General features: G+C 42.2%; 1 long non-coding RNA gene across 1 annotated transcript; it reads left to right on the forward strand.

The window, feature by feature from the left end:
- Nucleotides 1–205: 205 nt before the first annotated feature.
- On the forward strand, nt 206–18,471 carry LOC114817773. The gene is made up of 3 exons (XR_003765625.2): nt 206–415; nt 3,091–3,129; nt 18,439–18,471. It is a non-coding gene; the product is annotated as an uncharacterized LOC114817773 (long non-coding RNA).
- Nucleotides 18,472–18,509: the final 38 nt, after the last annotated feature.

Raw genomic sequence — 18,509 nt, forward strand, 5'->3', positions numbered from 1 at the left:
AAGGCAATGATTAGTAACAAGGGAGGCGAATAATTGGCGGCGGAGGGATCGGCCCTTCGAGGAAGGTCTGGAACTTTCTCCACGGTCATAAGAGAGAGGGGGCGGGTCCAAAGGCGCGAAGGCGTCGGTGATTGGTGGAGGGGAGTGAGGCTGCGGCCGTTGTTGCTAGGGCCCGCAGGACAGAGATTAGCCCTGATGAGTCACTAAAGGGTGGTAGTGCGCATGCTCGGAGAGGGGGTTGTTTTTTCCCCACCGAAGAGTTATTAAGGGCACTTTGTACAGAGATAGAGGTGGGGGTGGGTTGAACTTTGTAGTTGGGCCCTGTGTTTTATCTTCAAGGAAGTCCTTGAGATTTTTACAGTTCAGAATTTCTCATACCATTTGTCGAATACATGTCAGATTCATGGAGGGGCAGGTAACTTGTCATTCATAATAGAAGGGCAGTTCTGGAAGTCCAGTCCTCTAGGGTTCAAAGTGTGAGGAAACCAGCATTTGTGTGAGGCAAATGGGCCCCCAATCTCCATCCCTCAGGGCAGGGGGGCGACAAGGCGGTCGCTTCCCTTTCTGTCTGCGGCTGACGAAAATGGCAAAGGTCCAAAGAGAGGAGGGCTGCCGCCTTGGTTTCGTTTTTCCTCAGGGTTTTTCAATTGGGCCCAAATCATGGCCCTTAAAGAGGAGGCTGATGCACAAGCTCTGTTGTCTTCATTTCCTACCTCCGGTTTCCCCGCTCACGAGTTTCTAATTCTGTGGTTTTATGGTGAAACGGCGTTCGGTAATCTCGCTTTCTGAAACGAGAGCTACTGTGGGCCCTCCATGAATACGTGAATTGCGGGCTCAGTAGGAAACGAAGAAATGACAGGGCTAAAGTTTGGGAAGACATTTTGAACCTACCCCCAGCAGGTATGACAGTGTTTGAGGCACAGAAAGCACTTAACATCATTCCGTAATTATTATTTGAAGAGCAAAAAAAAATATGTTTTGGGGTTTTTTTGCTGGGGGTTGTCTTTAATTGATAGGGCTTTGACCATTTGTTTCACGGAAGAACAATTATTAAAGTACTTTTATGCTAAAAAAAACCCTAAAATGTTGTTAGTACTCTATATCCATTAGGTTGATTAAATATTAATTTAAGATTACTGCTACTGAATCATAAAAAGGAAAGTTTAGAATACTGTCTTTCATATTTTTGGAATGGGGAACCGTTTGTGAAAAAGGGAAAATATGTAATTTAATTCCTTAAAAACCCACTTTGACTGACTTTTCCCCAACAACTTTGTTTTATTTATTTTCCTGATTTTTCTGTCCAATTTCCCTCCACTAGGCTTGACTTGCCGGCACCTTATAGTTGACCCACCTAAACCCCCCTTGAAATTCAAAAAAAATTCAGCAACCACTCAACCGAGGTGGCAGTATATATTATCCACTATAGGCCTTAGACATTTCATTTAAAAGTCCTCTGAAAAAAGCAAAATTGCTGGGGGACAAGCACCGAAGAATTGCTAATACTGATTGTTTATATTTTCAAGTATGGTAGATCTCTTAAAATTATTTTTCTTTCTCTTGGTTCTGAGAGAATCCTGCGAGTGGTGGAGTCTGTGTGTAGGAATAAATCTGTATGTAGGCAATCTTAAAAAAAACAAAACTTACATAGTAACTTTACTGTGTAAATATAGACAAAACAAGTTTTCCCCAGAAGTTTCTAGGTGCTAACTTGGTAAAAGAAAAAAACAACAACAATTTGCTAAAATGCTTCTACTCAGCTTATTTTTACCAGCAATCAGTAGAAAAAAATTGCCTCACTATAATTTCACCAGAGGCCTATTTAGAAATCACATGTTGTTGACTGCCTTCTGAATACTTCAGGGAAATGTGGTTCATTGAAATGTGATAGGCAGAAAGAGTGTAGTATAACACAAATTACAGATTTAAAAACAAGTTAAGTTCTTCACTTGAAAAAATATTACAGACAGTTTATAAACTTCAAATTTAAGAAGTTTTGCAAATGGCACTTTCCTCATAAAGTATTTTGAAATGAGTACATTTGTCCTACTACAATAGAAAAACATTTAGATTTCTTTAATTGGGTTTAATAGGATCTATTTATGAAAACAACAAATTTAGTTACTAGGGAACCCAGACAATAGACTGGTCATGTCTTCACTGAGCAAACCAATTATTCATTTCAGAAAAAAAAATTCCCTCAAAACCCTAAATCCCAATATTTCTTAAAGACAAAAATATGTACCTGTCTCACTCTACTATATTCAAAAGGAGTAAAATTTTTATTCTCATTTAGGTAGAGTTCAGTTCTGCTGCTTGGAGCCTGGATAATTATAGATATTTGAATATGAGCTCGTGTCCTTTGTACACTCCTCCCAGTTGGCCTGCTTCACATGAAAACGGTGGAGCTCAACCTTTCTCCTTTCACCCCATTGCCAACCTGCCTGATTAATGAAGACAGATAGTGCTTCTCAGCCCCATTGTCTAGGGTGGCAATTAAAGTGGGAACCAAGAACTAGAAAAGAATAAAATGCTGTCTGTCAAATAAGCAGGCCTACCCACACAGAGTAGGTAAAATTGACTCTATGGCAGAAATAGGGTATGTATTAGTCCTATCTTTTGGCCTTCTCCCTGCAAGAACATGTTTGATCCCTGATGTAGAGTCAGGTCTCAGGAATTTTTTTATGGTATTTGTTAAGTGTTTATTATGTGCCAGCCATTGTACTAAGTGCTGGGCCAAGCTAATACAAGCTCTCTGGTTGAACACAGACCCTGTCCCTCACGAAGTTCACAGTCTTAATCCCCATTTTACAGATGAGGTAACTGAGGCACAGAGAAGTGAAATGACTTGCTCAAGGTCACAAAGCAGACAAGTGGCAGAGCTGCGATTAGAACCCAAGTCCTTCTGACTCCCAGGCTTGTGTTCTATCCACTAGGCCAAGCTGCTTATACACTTGAAAAAATCCTCTCCAAATTTCCCTCTTGTCCCATGCAGATCTCAGGCAGATCTGACTGGTAGGAAAGTTTAGAGCAGCCCTAGGGAAAATCTGTAAACATTTCATAAACTTTTGGTTTTTATTTTGTTGGCAGGCCAGAAGTCTTTGCTGTCTCATTGAGCTGCAGCTAACTGTGAGTAGCACATACAGAATGGGACAACTGGCTTTAGTCCAGATCTCTGACTGAAATGACTTCACAGGTGGTTCTAGCATTTGCCAGAAACAAGCTGTAGACTTGGTAACAGCTTCCTTGTATAATGTTTCCTGAAAGTAGGTCATTAACAGTATTGCATAGCAAGCTACTTTCAAAAGTTAAATTTGTCCATGTAAATTCAAGGAATATGAGAGACATGACTCATTTGTGATTATCTGTCCCCAAAGTTAAACTTAGCAACAAAGCATTGCTATTGACATTGTACAGTATTTTTAACTAAATTGAAGGTTATAATGAGAAGTATATTTTACCCTTTGTTATGTTAAAAAAAAACTGCAGAAGTTTGCAACAACTTCCAAAGAAGGAAAAAAAGCAGCATTCACTCCATAAACCACTTTTTATGTGTTTTCAAAATAACCACAGGAATTGTACACAGGAATTTATCTTCTGACTACCCAAGGGTTTAGAACAGTTTTTGGCACATAGTGGTATTTATTGTGCAGAGTTTACTGCATGCAGAGCACTGAACTAAGTACTTGAGAGAGTTCAGTACATAGTAGACCCTCTCCCTCCCCACAAGGAGCTCACAGTCTAGAGGGGGAGACAGACATAAAAATAAATTACAGGTACATACATAATTACTGTGGAACTGAGGGTGGGGTGAATATCAAGTGCTTAAAGAGTACAGATCAAAGCGGGAGAGCGAGTAGGAGGAATGAGGGATTAGTCTAGGAAGGAAGGCCTCTTGGAGATGTGATTTTAATAGGCTTGGAAGGTGGGGGAATGGTCAGATATGAAGGGGGTAGGAGTTCCAGGCCTAAGAGAGGATGGGAGCAAGGGGTTGGCAGCCAGATAGATGAGATCAAGATACAGTGAGCAAATTGGAATTAGAAGAATCAAGTGTGTGGGCTGGGTTGTAATAGGAAAACAGCAAGGGAGGATGGGGAGAGCTGATTGAATGCCTTAGTAAGGAGGCTCTCCCTGATGTGGAGCTGGGTGCTCAAGCCAAACACTGGAGGTTCTTGAGTGGGAAGACATGGAGTGGCTTTTTGTTTTTTAAGAAAAATGACCTGGACAGGAGAGTAAAATAGGGACTGGAGTGGGGAAAGACAGAAGGAAGGGACATCTGTGACGAGACTGATTCAGTAGTGAAGGAGAGATATTAAGTGCCTGAATCAGCATGGTAGTAACTGTTACCATAGTAAGCTTTTAACAAAAAACATTATTATTATACTACTATTGTGTAATAATAGCTGAGGGTCCCAGTGGCATTAGAAGGAAATGTGTCCTGAACGTTAAAAGAAGAAGGGAAAAACTAGGGAATGTTTCAGTTCCCAAAAAAACATCTAATTATGTGAAACACAAGTCACTACCTATCCTTTCTTTCTGAGGTTGGTATTCTGATTGACCAATTATTCCATATCATGTGGCTGATTTCAATGTCTTTATGAAATTCCTCCTCAAGTTTTCAGGGTAGATGTTTTGTTCAGAACTTAGCAAATTTTGAGAGTAAATGACTGAGGGGGAACTCAATCAAAGCAAAATCTGTTGCATAGTGAATCCCCTATTCAGGCTTTCAGCTCTCGGGGCATTCCCTAACAGGTGAATTTCGTGCTTATATGAGTAGAGGTTTGATACTTAGAGAATGACATTGTTTAAAATGTACCTGAGCATGGCTCAGTGGAAAGAGCATGGGCTTTGGAGTCAGAGGTCATAGGTTCGAATCTCAGCTCCGCCACTTGTCAGCTGTGTGACTGTGGGCAAGTCACTTAACTTCTCTGGGCCTCAGTTACCTCATCTGTAAAATGGGGATTAAGACTGTGAGCCCCATGTGGGACAACCTGATTCCCCTATGTTTACCCCAGCGCTTAGAACAGTGCTCTGCATATAGTAAGCGCTTAACAAATACCAACATTATTATTATTATTAAGAACTTATAACTTTGTTTCTGGGATGATAAGCATCTCCTATTTCAACAGAATCTGTTCTCCCAGTGAATTTCAAAGCACTTTTATATCTTTTAACATTTTACAATGGTTTTGCCCATGGGGGTTCATTTATAGTGTTGAGCAAATAGAGCAGCTGTTGCCTAAGTCTGTGATACTGCTGAATCACCGTTACATAGGAAAATCTGAGATGCCAAAGAGACTTTATGCTTTGATCACATGCACATACAAATTGTTGACAGGGATAGACTTTGGAAGTAATAAAGTGACAGACTATTCTTTTTCCATCATTGGTCTAATCAGCTGTTATTTCTCTATAATTTTATAACACACATCCTCCTCAATAGAATCTGTAACTAAAGTGTGAAAAAGGTAAGAAATAGCATCATATTTAGGATAGTCAATTTGATTGAATCGTAATCACCTAAACCAGCAAATGAGTACTAAAAACATATCAGCAGGTACTTTATGAAGTGCTTGGTGAATATGGTAAAAAAAAAAAAAGACAAAGTCCCTGACCTCAAGGACTTTACAATCTAATAGGAGAGATAAAAGAAACATAATAAAAAAACATGTTAGCATAGTATTTCTAAAACTCTATTTAGGGATTTCTGAACAAATTCCATGGCTCCATTAACTATATAGGCCATGCAGCTGTATATGTGTATATAAGACACACATTATCCTTAAATTATCATACATTTCTTTTAGGTTTGAAGGTGTCAATATTGACCAAGAACTTTTAACCATTTATGATTGTTTCACTCTATAAGTCCCTCCTTCCAATCCCCTGATACCCCCATTAGCAGCCCTCTACTGCCAGATTTGCTCTAGGCTCCAATCAGTCCATCAGCAGTATTTTCTGAGAGCTCTGTGCAGATCACTATGCTAAGCACCTGAGAGAGTACAGTAGAATAAGTAGACGTGATCTCTTTCCTCAAAGACTTTTCAGTCTAAATTAAATTATAGATATGAGGAAGCAACAGATTTTAAATATAAATACATACATTCTATGAGGGAAGATAAGAGGATGATTTTCCAAATGCTTAGGGGTGAGGATGCTTAGGGAGGGGAGTGAGGACTTAAGTGTTTAGGTGATGGTGTTAAAATGGCAATGGGGATAGGGGCAGAATAGAGTAGGGAGATCAAAGATTAATCAGAGAAGGCCTCCCCGGGGAGATGTGATTTTAGAAGGACTTTTAAGAAGGGGAGGGTGGTCTGTCTGATAAGAATGTGGAGGGAGTTCCAGGCTAGTGGGGAAGGGTGGGAGGGAGCATGCAGGAGGATTCAACAAGGAGAGAGAGGAAGCACTTGGGAGGCGGTTGACTTTAGAGAAGTCAAGGGTAGGAGTTGGGTTGTAGTGGAAGAGGACCAGGATGCGTAGCAAGGAGAGAGTTTGAGTGCCTTAAAAGAGAACCATCATCACAGTGCTTTGGATTGTCTATTACATTTGCAAAATACTTCTTCACTTATTGTTACAGTTCCCCCACTTTGACTCATTATTCAGCAACTGTTTAGTTAGTCTCTTCTTTCACATCTCATTCAAAAAATGGGGTTATGCTAAGCAGTTTGCTTTGCTGCTGGTGCACTGACTGCATTCCAGGCCTCCACTTCCTATATGATTCATTCTTGCCACTTGATATTGGTAGTGGCACTAGGAAACACTGATTAAACTCCTCAAGGAGTTGAGTGTGAAGTCTGTGGAAGGGTTAGGTTTCACAGCCATAAAGAAGGTTTGATGCCATGACTGCCTTGGACAGTCACAGTTTGTCATTGTGCCAGTGGGGCAAACTCCTATGTCCCTCAAAGGAAGTTTCCAGCCCCTTGTGTCAGGAGAATCCTTCCGGTTAAGAGGTCTCACAGTCCCACTACCAAAGCCAGATCAGCCTTACCTGGACTAGAACTGGGCCTGAGCAAGGGTGCCTGGTTTGTGACCCTTGTACTTCTCTACCACAGACTCATATCTAGACTTTTAGAAGGGGTGCTGAATTTGAGAAAAGTGGGACTGTGAAAAGCAGAGGAAAGTGATGGTGGGTAGGAGGGAAATGTGAAGGAGAGATTTAGTTGCTCTTGTGCCATTCCATCAGTTCCCCATTACCTCTTTATCCTCCACAGAGGGAAAATGCAAAACTTTTATTATAAGGAACAACCCAAATTATATATGGGCTATATAACCAGCCTAACACTTAAGTACTTACGTTTGTCCTTCTTCAACAGGTGAATTACTCAGTGCACAATGTGAGTATAGGAACAGAACCAGGATAACCAGCCTTGCACCAAGTAGCATTATATTCAAGTTTCTTTATTAGTTTCAAGGCGTCACCATTCTTGTTTCAAGGTAGTTGCATATTTCCAGATTCAAATGACTGCGTTTCAAACTTATGTTTGACGTATCAGACATCTTTGCCTGCAGGTGAAGAAATGAAGTTGGTAGACAGTAAAAATTCTAAGAATGGGTAGTTTAAAAAGATGATTTTGAAAGGTTTTGACATTCAAATCAGATTTAGGTATGAGACTTTTCAGGTAATGGCTAAAACTCCAGCCCTCTGACCCAGATTTAAGTGCCTTGGGGTTGGGACATTCTGATCTAATAATTGCTGATCAATTTGCTGTTCTAACAGGTTGTAAGGTAATCAACTGAGTGATAGCAAGATTAACTTTAAAGCACTTTTGAGTTGGGTGTTCTATTTTTACTATTAAATGGTGGTTATGTCAAGATTTAAACTCAGACCTCTACAAGACAAAGGGTCTAAGTACAGCAGAATTGTATGCAAGCAAAGGACAGAATGATCTTCAGGATTTTGGTGGGATTAAAATACAATTACTGGGTTATCTTGAGGCAAACACTTTAAGATCTGTCTATATCAGGGTGATTTCTAAAGCACAGCCAACTTGAGTTGATAATATACTGCCTAGCAAACTTGTCCAGAAACCTTGCTGTAGTGACATTAGTGCACAGGAATCAGAGTTTCATTGAGCACTGAACCATCCTGAAATAGGCTTCCTAAACAAGAGTGAACCACCAAGGGATCTGGTATAGTCTCCAACCATGAAGATCGTTAAAGAAAAAGAATAGCTGTCCATCTTTTCAAGGTGGTTTAGTTTTTCTCCAATGTATAAAGCAGAGGGCTGGGCCAGATCATGTCTTGAGATCTCTTCCAACTCTATTATTCAATCCTAAAATTTCCCTAATTGCAACCTTTGTATTTCATCCTGGAACCATGCTGGAATTGCATAAATTATGGGGCTGGAGTTGACCCCTGGCTTTTGGCCACAAGCCCACCCCTGATTCAGTCTCTGTCCTTCAATTTGGGCAAGTCGATTAATGGTATGCCTGATTTGCTCTTGTTATATATATAATATATATGCACATATATGCATATTGTATATATAAATTACCTTCTCTAGGAGATTGGGAAGCAAACTGATGCATTTTTGAGATTAAAAGAGTACATGAAAGTTATGGAACTTGGGAAGGATTTACACTATTATTGACAAAATCTATCTATAGTTGCCTATGGGCTGTGGGTTGAAAGTGGCCCATTAGCTCAGGTCTGAACTATGAAACTGAGGGAGCACAATCTGAGAGACAGAAACTTTTCTTCTTATAACATAAGAAGGTATAAATGCAAGTAGAGAAAGCCAACTTCAGAGTATCATCTGATCTGCTGCTGAGCAGGTTGGAGTTGGTCAAATATGTAGTGTGAAAAATCTTGGGTTGTAGCCAGTAGTTTGGTGTTAAAAATAGGAATAATAGTGGGGGGAAGAGTAATCCTAATAACCTTCTTCACCTGCCAGGTGCCAAGGGAACAGGGAGATTATTAATTGTTTATGTAGTGCTGACGTGTCCTTAGCATCTGAGCTGACCTGTTTTCAGCGAGTGACACATGTTTTTCAGACTCACATGTTCATTTCTAAATTGTTTTTCAAGCCAGGCAGCATTATTGACAATGTTGTCATCCAGCTCCTCCCTATTTGAGGTTGAGAAATGTTATTATCACAAAGCAAACTTGATCCTTCTGACCTCAGGCAGCCCTGTAAACAACCAATGTAGCACAAAGTCTAATGGTTACACCAAAAAGCCGTTTGTCCTGAACTCCCATTTATGCTGATAAGTAAACGGAACACTGCTCTTGCATTTCAGAAATCTTGTGAAATCATCCAGCACTTCTACTACAAACAGCCATTTTGGGAAAGTTGAGTATATTAATAAAAATACTGATGGTCAAAACTTGTTAAAAGCAGTTTAGTTAAGGAGAGTTAACTTTAAATATCTGATTTAAATTGAAAGAAGATGCATAGCTTCTCATCAACTACCAACTCTCTGCAGATGATTCCCAAACCTACCTCTCCAGCCTTGACTACTCTCCTTCTCTGCAGTCTCGCATTTCCTCTTGCCTTCAGAACATCTCTACTTGAATGTCCCAACGACACCTCAAACTTAACATGTCCAAAACGGAACTACTCAATTTCCCACCAAAACGTTTCTCCCATGTGTTTCCCATCGTTGTTAAAAAACACCTCCCTGTCTTATAAGCCCCAAATTTTGGCATCATCTTTAACTCATCTCTCTCATTCAACTCTTATCCCTTCTGTCACCAAATCCTGTCGGTTCTGCCTTTCACAACATCGCAAAAATCTGCTATTTCCTCTCCATCCGAACTACTACTACGCTGATCCAAGGACTTATCCTATCCTGCCATAACCACGGCACCAACCTCCTCATTGACCTCCCTGCCTCCTGTGTCTCCCAATCCAAGTCATACTTCACTCTGCTGCCTGGATCATTTTTCTAAGCCACCATTCTGTCCGTATCTCCCCTTTTCTCAGAAATCTCCAATAGTCACCCATCCACCAGTGCATCAAACAGAAACTTCTTGCCATCGACTTTAAAGTACTAAATCAGCTTCCCCCTCCCTCCTCCTTCTGCCGTTTTCCTACTACAACCCTGCCCAAACACTTTGCTCCTTTAACTCCATCCTACTTGATCTCTTCTATATTGCTGCTGACTCCTTTCCCGTATTCTCTCTCTAGCCTGGACCTCCTTCTCCCTTCATTTATGACAGATCATCACTCTTCCCACCTTCAAAGCCCTGTTAAAATCATATTTCCTCCAAGAAGCCTTCTTCTCAGTTCCCCTACTCTCTCTCCCTTCTGTATCACCTGTGCAGCTGGATTTGTACCTTTTAAGCACTTGTTATCCACCCCTCTCTCAGCCCCACACACATATACATATCTGAAATTTATTATAATGTCTATCTCCTCCTCTAGACTGTAAGGTCCATGTGGTCAGGGAACACGTTTACCAACTCTTGTTATACTGTATTCTCCCAAGTACTTAGTAAAGTGCTCTGCACATAGAACTCAATGCCACTGATTGACTAAATGATTGATTCCAGATACACTTGTAGCTATTGAAAACTGGGATTATTTTGAGATTGAGATTCCATAGTTTTTTTTATATTGATTGGTTTAAGAAAGGCTTGGATAAATTCATTTGTAATACTTTGAAATAGATTTTTAGAGGGGAAAGTTGGAGGTTTTAACCTCAATGCCCCTACCCATGAGGAGGTGTTCCTGGGTTCTACTATTAGAAACACTTTCCTGGCCTGAACAGAACTACAGTCTGACCAGTAGCAATTTTTACGTTTTATTTTTGTTGGGTGGCATAATAATACATTCCATTTGGTTGGTAGTCTGTGTTCTAATTTAAAATTTGTTCTGTATGAAATTCTTGGATAGTTTTGTTTGAATTTAGATGAGTTCTATCACACAAGGTCACTGCAATTTGTGACAGAGAGAGGTTGCTGTGTATAGTACCCACTGGGTCTAAAGCTTTTTATAAAATATATATGAGTCATGATCACTGCCCTCTCGTAATTTATATTCCTTGAAGTTAGGAGGCTCTGTAGGTTTAGATTCCTATGGTAAACATAAAATAGAGATGTGTCATCCCAAAGAGACCACATAACCACTTGCACTTATTTACTCCTGAATGAGTGAATGTTTATGCATCCATATAAAGGTGTCTTTTAGGCTAAAGGATGGTGCTGTTGACCTTGAAATCTTATCTATGTGATCTTTTCATTTCCCCACTGTATACAAATGGTCTCTCTCACTTCTAAATAGGCTCACCATAATTCAGATTTGATTAATAATTATTAATATGTAATTACATCACATTCTCTGTAAGAGGGAGAACAGGTATTGAATTCCCATTTTACAGATGAGGAAATTGAGGCCCAGAGAAGTTAGGTGACTTTCCCAAGGTCACACAACAGGCAGGTGGCAAATCTGGGATTAGAACCCAAGTCCTTTGATGACCTGGTCCCTGCTCTTTCCACTAGATCATGCTGTTTTTAATGTATCATTAAATCACTGACACTATCATTAAATCACTGACACTCGTTCTGAGAGTATCTTAGCAATATAAATTGTAGTCAACAAAGACTTCTCAAAGGAATAGGAAAAAAAGAAGGGGTAGTATTAAAGATGAGATTATAGAACATTTAACCCTGAGTAATCGAAACTTGAGTCATCATTTCCTCACCATTATCAATTTAACCTTGCCATAACCCTGTTAAAGTCATAAGGTAATTTAATCAGTTGAAACTGAAAAGGGGCAATTTTTCCAGATCAAGACAAATATACTTTAAATTGATGCTCCTTGCATAAAAATTTATATTTGCAAGTAATAAAAACATCCCCTAGGTTTCACAGTGATGAATCATGCTGAGAGGTAGTGTTGATTACCCTATATACTAGTTGTGCTAGTGTATTGTGTAATTCAGGATAAATGATGAACTAAGATTTTGGTAAGGGTGTAAACACATTAAGTGTCAGTCAGAACCCTCCCTTCATTTTTCTTTATTTCCTCTCTCCCATCTTCATAAATTTCTAGTTCTTAACAAAATGAACTCAAAAAGCAAGGTCAGTGAAGCACAGAGTAATTTGCTGTCTTATTTTCAAAGGTTCAAATTTCATTTGGCAGTCCTTCATTTATGCTTGGGTTTTTCAATTCCTTTATATTGGGCTGCAGAGAGTAACTCTATATTTGTTCCATCTACTAGGTTCTGATCACATACTGTATCATTGTTTCCTCACCCCTGAGTCACCAGACACATAGTCATATTTATTTAGAGGTCCTTCATGCTGTTCTGGCATTAACTGTTCAGTCTGTAACTAAAAATACTTTTCTGTTTATTTGCACAGGATGGCAGATTTTGTTGGGAATGTTTTGCTGCTAAAAGATAGTCCATAGGGTCTATTTCAATCAAGCATGGGTCCCTCTTTTTTGTATTTCTTAAGGGCATACACTTGCCCTCCAAAACAGAGAGTGACCTCCTTTCCTTTAAAGCAGGACAGGAACAATGGTGGGCAGAACATGTGAGGAAGTGAGGCAGGTTAGCCTTGGTTGGGGATGGGCAAAGATTCACAGTGTTTAACAACTTCAGTTGCTTCATTGAAAGGATTTTGAAATGCTCTGAGATGGGAGGTTCAGGGATTCGATTTTACAGTGGCTCAAGAGTACCAGAGTCTTGATTTGAGTTAAAGGTGGTGGGTCTGGAGTCTCGTGGGGAGGCAGAGCTAGGAGGAAGCCGAAGGGAAGGGAGGTTCCCAAAACGGTAAATCCATTTTCTGTTTCAATACACAAGTGTTATCCCAGCAGATCCCTGTTCAAGAAAAACTACTTATTTAATACATAAACTTAGATTTTTAAGTCTCCCAAATCTACCAAAAACTTGAAGCCCTGAGAATAAGTGGTCACTTACTTCTCAGCACCCTAAAAGGGCAATTACTTTGAATAGCCATATAAGGCAATGGCAGGGCATCACATTTGAGCTAACACACATTTCAGGGAATGTTCAGATGCCTTTATATTAGCTTAAAGTCATCCAGTCACCCTCTTGTGAAATCACCTCCAGCCAACTTCCTATTTTAAGAAGTTATTTTATTTCATTATAAGGAATATTAGAATTAAGGATCAGAGTGCAGAAATTAACCATTAACAAGGAGAGAATAGGTAGGATTTGACTAGGGGCAAAAGGTCCCAGGCAGGAAAACTGCTAGTTGGACAAGAAGTTCCAGGCTTCCCTTGAGCTTTCATCCATCTTGCTGAAATATTTTGTATTTATTTTCTTCCTGCTGAGAAATGTGCTCTTGAAAGATTCTGGGGGTGATTGCTTTCCTTCAGAATCAGCATTTCCTTTTATGGAATTCCTCCCTGGAAAATCTTCTCACTGGCTACTGATTCAGAGGTTTCATGCCACATAGTAGTACTCTTTCAAATTTCAATGTTGAGGAGGCCTCTCCAGCAACAAAGGCTAAAATGTGGCATGTTTTGGTATCTGGAGGGTCCAAAGAGGAGCCTGGCATCATCTTTCAAATTACATAGAAAATGAAAAATGTTTTATCATCCAAAGAAAATCTTCCATATTCAAGGAAAAGAGGAAGGAGATGGGGACGTTGCTTTTTTTTCTAGGGTGGGGGCAACCTGTGATTTGATCTATACTAAAAGCTGTTTCTGGATGGAGAAGAAGGGAAGAGGAAACAATTGCCTTCTCAGGACTTTCCCATCTAAAGTTCCACTTAATTGAGAGAGATTTCTGTAACTGTTAGTACATTCTTTCACTTTTACAACTGAACTGACTAAAGCCTCAGAAAAAGAAGGAATGTGGCCACCATCAACTTTGATACTGGTTAGTTCCTGAAATAAAAGAACATTCTGCCCCTCATTCCTCCTGTTTATCAAGGCAACAAGCACAACAAGGCTGGGTTTTGTCTTCAGACTACAAACTGCATAGTAGTCAAATGTTGTTGCCCCTTTGGGAATATTTGCTTTAGGATTAAGTAAAGGACCATAGTTCCACAATAACCAAGAACTAGAGACTAGTGCCAAAGAGTCTCAGGGTCCTCGGCCAACAGATCACAAAGATCTGCGATTCAGCATAATCCTGGAGCCTCTATAACCCTTTAATCTTATAAAATGACAGGTGAGGTAGTTTTGAAAAATTTCACCAAGGAGTTGCTGAATAGTGAGCTAAAGTAGAGGGACTATAGACTCAGTGGAGCCCTAATTATGGGTAGTTGTTGACAAGAATGGCAGATCTAGCCTAGCCCAGGGGCAGATCTAGATACTTTTGTTTGACATGCTGCTCACACCCATGGATAAAATCTTACCACCATTGAACCTCTAGATTGTAAACTCATGTCTAGACTGTAAACTCCTTATGGGCAGGGAAGGAATCTAATGCTGTTGTACTCTCCCCGGTACTTAGTACAGCGTTAAACTCTCAATATATACCACTGATTGCTTGATTGAACCAAAAGACAACCCTACATGTTATAACCCATGATTAAGTTATTATGTTCAAACACCATTGATTCATTATGACCTTGCTGTGACATATGGTGTCAGGCACAATCTGTAGTAGGATGGGCATAGTAGTTTCTCCATCCTCTTCCACCGCCTGCCCCCCCCCCCCCACCTCCCAGCCATCTCATCTTCCCTTACACCAGCCTCACAGCTGAATCTACAGATAGGAGCCCTCCAACTCATCCCCAAACCCCCATTAACTCTCCTGGCTTCATCTATCTCTTCGCAAAGCAGGTTTAATCTTCTTTCACGTTAGTGGAGCCCCATCTTTTCCCCATGCTTGCACCTTATTTGTTCTATTGAAAATGTGAATTCATTGAGCAAGGCCTAAGCTTAATTCAGCGTTTTGTACCATGAATGCTTAAAAAGCGTAAAATCCAGATACAGCCTCTCAGCTCATCCTGCAGGAGTGGATGCAGCCATGTGAGGAAATTTCCATTGTTTCATTTCAGGGATGATCCACATTACTCTTTCTGTTTGAGACTCTGACCAGGCCCCTGACATAGGTGAAAAGTATTCTCCTCCTAGAGAAGAGTACCAGATGTTATTTCCTTTAGGAAAGAAACCGTTCCCATAGCAACAGTGTGACTCAGGATGAGCCAACTAAAAACTCCTTCAAACAGGAACCCAAATGTTTATAGTAGGATGGTCTCTGGAAATGGGCACCTTAAAATGTTTCTCTATGCTGGGGTTATTTCATACTTTTGGAGCTAGGCCCACCCGAAGAACCCTTAGGTCAGTCAGTACATCTACCTCACTGACAAGTAGCATTTCTGACTTTCATAGCCCGCAGGCCTGTGCTCCAGGAGGTCCCAGAACAGTGCCCACAGCCCAGCACTCCAGCAAACCACCTATCTCCCAGGACCATCATGGGCCCCACCCAAACAGTCTGTGTCATAGCTAAAAAACACCATCAGTAGGACCTCAAAAGAACTGTTTTTAGATGAGCTTTATTTATAAGATTAAAAAAAAATCTCTAGTGGGCTTCTATCCTGCCAAAGAATAGTAGAGCGTAAGGACATTATGACTCATGTGCTACATTTTCTGGAACTCGAGTGGGGACTTTCATGAATGGGATGGGGCTTTCAGGAGCAGGTCCACTGACCCAGGTATGAGAATGGAGGGAAAAAATGGTAGGAGGTGGGGGAAAGAGGCAGAAAGAAAGAGATGGAAAGAAAGAGACAGTGATGGAGGTAACACTTTGAGTTTGGCTGTATCTCATAGCATGGGATTGAGGGCGATGTAGAGAAAAGCATGATGTAAATAGCACACTTGGTTTCCTGAACTGAGTCTGGGAGGTGATGGTACTTTGGGCTCAGTAGGTAGAGGGGTTGATGTAAAGAATGTTAGTATTCATTCAATAGTATTTATTGAGCACTTAACTATGTGCAGAGCACTGTACTCAGCGCAACTGGAGCAACAAGATGTTTAGCTCTTCCTATCTGCCCTTTCCTCCTTTCCCTTCCTCTCCAAGGCTGTGAAACACCTTGCCCAAGGCCACCAAACACCTGTGCCATCAGAGTGTGGAGCCGGTGAGGGAGGAAAGGGCATGGCGATTCCCTCAGGGTTTCCACTCTCATTCATTCATTCATATTTATTGAGCCCTTACTAATCGCTTGAGAGAGTAGAATGTAACAATAAACAGACAAATTTCCTGCCCACAATGAGCTTAGAGTCTAGAGGGGGAGAGAGACATTAATGACTGCCATTTATGGGGAGGGAAGGGCCTAGAAATTGTGACCCGAGCACTAGGCCCCTAAAACCAGCACTGGGCAGGAGAAGCAAATATGTGGGCTGGGTGTGTGTGTATGCCCAGAATGAGAATGGAGGGAAAAAAGGTGGGAGGGGGGGGAAGAGGCAGGAAAAAAGAGATGGAAAGAAAGGTAGAGACAGTGATGGAGGTAACACCTTGAGTTTGGCTGTATTTCATAGCATTCATTCAATAGTATTTATTGAGCGCTTACTATGTGCAGAGCACTGTACTAAGCGCTTGGGATGAACAAGTCGGCAACAGATAGAGACAGTCCCTGCCGTTTGACGGGCTTACAGTCTAATCGGGGGAGACGGACAGACGAGAACAATGGCACTAAACAGCGTCAAGGGGAAGAACATCTCGTAAAAACAATGGCAACTAAATAGAATCAAGGCGATGTACAATTCATTAACAAAATAAATAGGGTAACGAAAATATATACAGTTGAGCGGACGAGTACAGTGCTGTGGGGATGGGAAGGGAGAGGTGGAGGAGCAGAGGGAAAAGGGGAAAATGAGGCTTTAGCTGCGGAGAGGTAAAGGGGGGATGGCAGAGGGAGTAGAGGGGGAAGAGGAGCTCAGTCTGGGAAGGCCTCTTGGAGGAGGTGATTTTTAAGTAAGGTTTTGAAGAGGGAAAGAGAATCAGTTTGGCGGAGGTGAGGAGGGAGGGCGTTCCAGGACCGCGGGAGGATGTGACCCAGGGGTCGACGGCGGGATAGGCGAGACCGAGGGACGGCGAGGAGGTGGGCAGCAGAGGAGCGGAGCGTGCGGGGTGGGCGGTAGAAAGAGAGAAGGGAGGAGAGGTAGGAAGGGGCAAGGTGATGGAGAGCCTTGAAGCCTAGAGTGAGGAGTTTTTGTTTGTAGCGGAGGTCGATAGGCAACCACTGGAGTTGTTTAAGAAGGGGAGTGACATGCCCAGATCGTTTCTGCAGGAAGATGAGCCGGGCAGCGGAGTGAAGAATAGACCGGAGCGGGGCGAGAGAGGAGGAAGGGATGTCAGAGAGAAGGCTGACACAGTAGTCTAGCCGGGATATAACGAGAGCCCGTAATAGTAAGGTAGCCGTTTGGGTGGAGAGGAAAGGGCGGATCTTGGCAATATTGTAGAGGTGAAACCGGCAGGTCTTGGTAACGGATAGGATGTGTGGGGTGAACGAGAGGGACGAGTCAAGGATGACACCGAGATTGCGGGCCTGCGGGACGGGAAGGATGGTCGTGCCATCCACGGTGACGGAGAAGTCTGGGAGCGGACCGGGCTTGGGAGGGAAGATGAGGAGCTCAGTCTTGCTCATGTTGAGTTTTAGGTGGCGGGCCGACATCCAGGTGGAGACGTCCCGGAGGCAGGAGGAGATGCGAGCCTGAAGGGAGGGGGAGAGGACAGGGGCGGAGATGTAGATCTGCGTGTCATCTGCGTAGAGATGGTAGTCAAAGCCGTGAGAGCGGATGAGTTCACCGAGGGAGTGAGTGTAAATGGAGAACAGAAGAGGGCCAAGAACTGACCCTTGAGGAACTCCAACAGTTAAAGGATGGGAGGGGGAGGAGGCTCCAGCGTAGGAGACCGAGAATGATCGGCCAGAGAGGTAAGAGGAGAACCAGGAGAGGACAGAGTCCGTGAAGCCAAGGTGAGATAAGGTATGGAGGAGGAGGGGATGGTCGACAGTGTCAAAGGCAGCAGAGAGGTCAAGGAGGATCAGAATGGAGTAGGAGCCATTGGATTTGGCAAGAAGGAGGTCATGGGTGACCTTAGAGAGAGCAGTCTCGGTAGAGTGGAGGGGACGGAAGCCAGATTGGAGGGGGTCTAGGAGAGAATGGGAGTTAAGGAATTCAAAGCATGGGATCGAGGGAGAGGTAGAGAACAGAAAACACCCAAACACCCAATAGATTCCCACAGGAAAACGTGCTTTGGCTGTCCCGCAGTGCACCCAGGTATTTTAGACAAGCAGCGTGGCTTAGTGCAAAGAGCAGGGGCTTGGGAGGCAGAGGTCGTGGGTTCTAATCCCGACTCCGCCATTTGTCTGCTCTATGACCTTGGGCAAGCCACTTCACTTCTCTGGGCCTCAGTTACCTCCTCTGGGAAAACGGGGATTAAAAAATGTGAGCCCCACGTGGGCCAATCTGATTACCCCGTGTCCCCCCCAGCGCTGAGAAGAGCGCTCTGCACATGGGAAGCGCTTAACATCATCATCACTAATCCGTATTTAATCTGTCTTTTTACAGAAAGGGAGAGGGAGGCACCGAGGAAGAGAAACGACCTGCCCGAGGTCACCCAGCCGGCCGGAGGCCGAGGC

This window comes from Ornithorhynchus anatinus, chromosome 17 (assembly GCF_004115215.2).
Source record: "Ornithorhynchus anatinus isolate Pmale09 chromosome 17, mOrnAna1.pri.v4, whole genome shotgun sequence".
In the NCBI taxonomy this organism is placed as follows: domain Eukaryota; kingdom Metazoa; phylum Chordata; class Mammalia; order Monotremata; family Ornithorhynchidae; genus Ornithorhynchus; species Ornithorhynchus anatinus.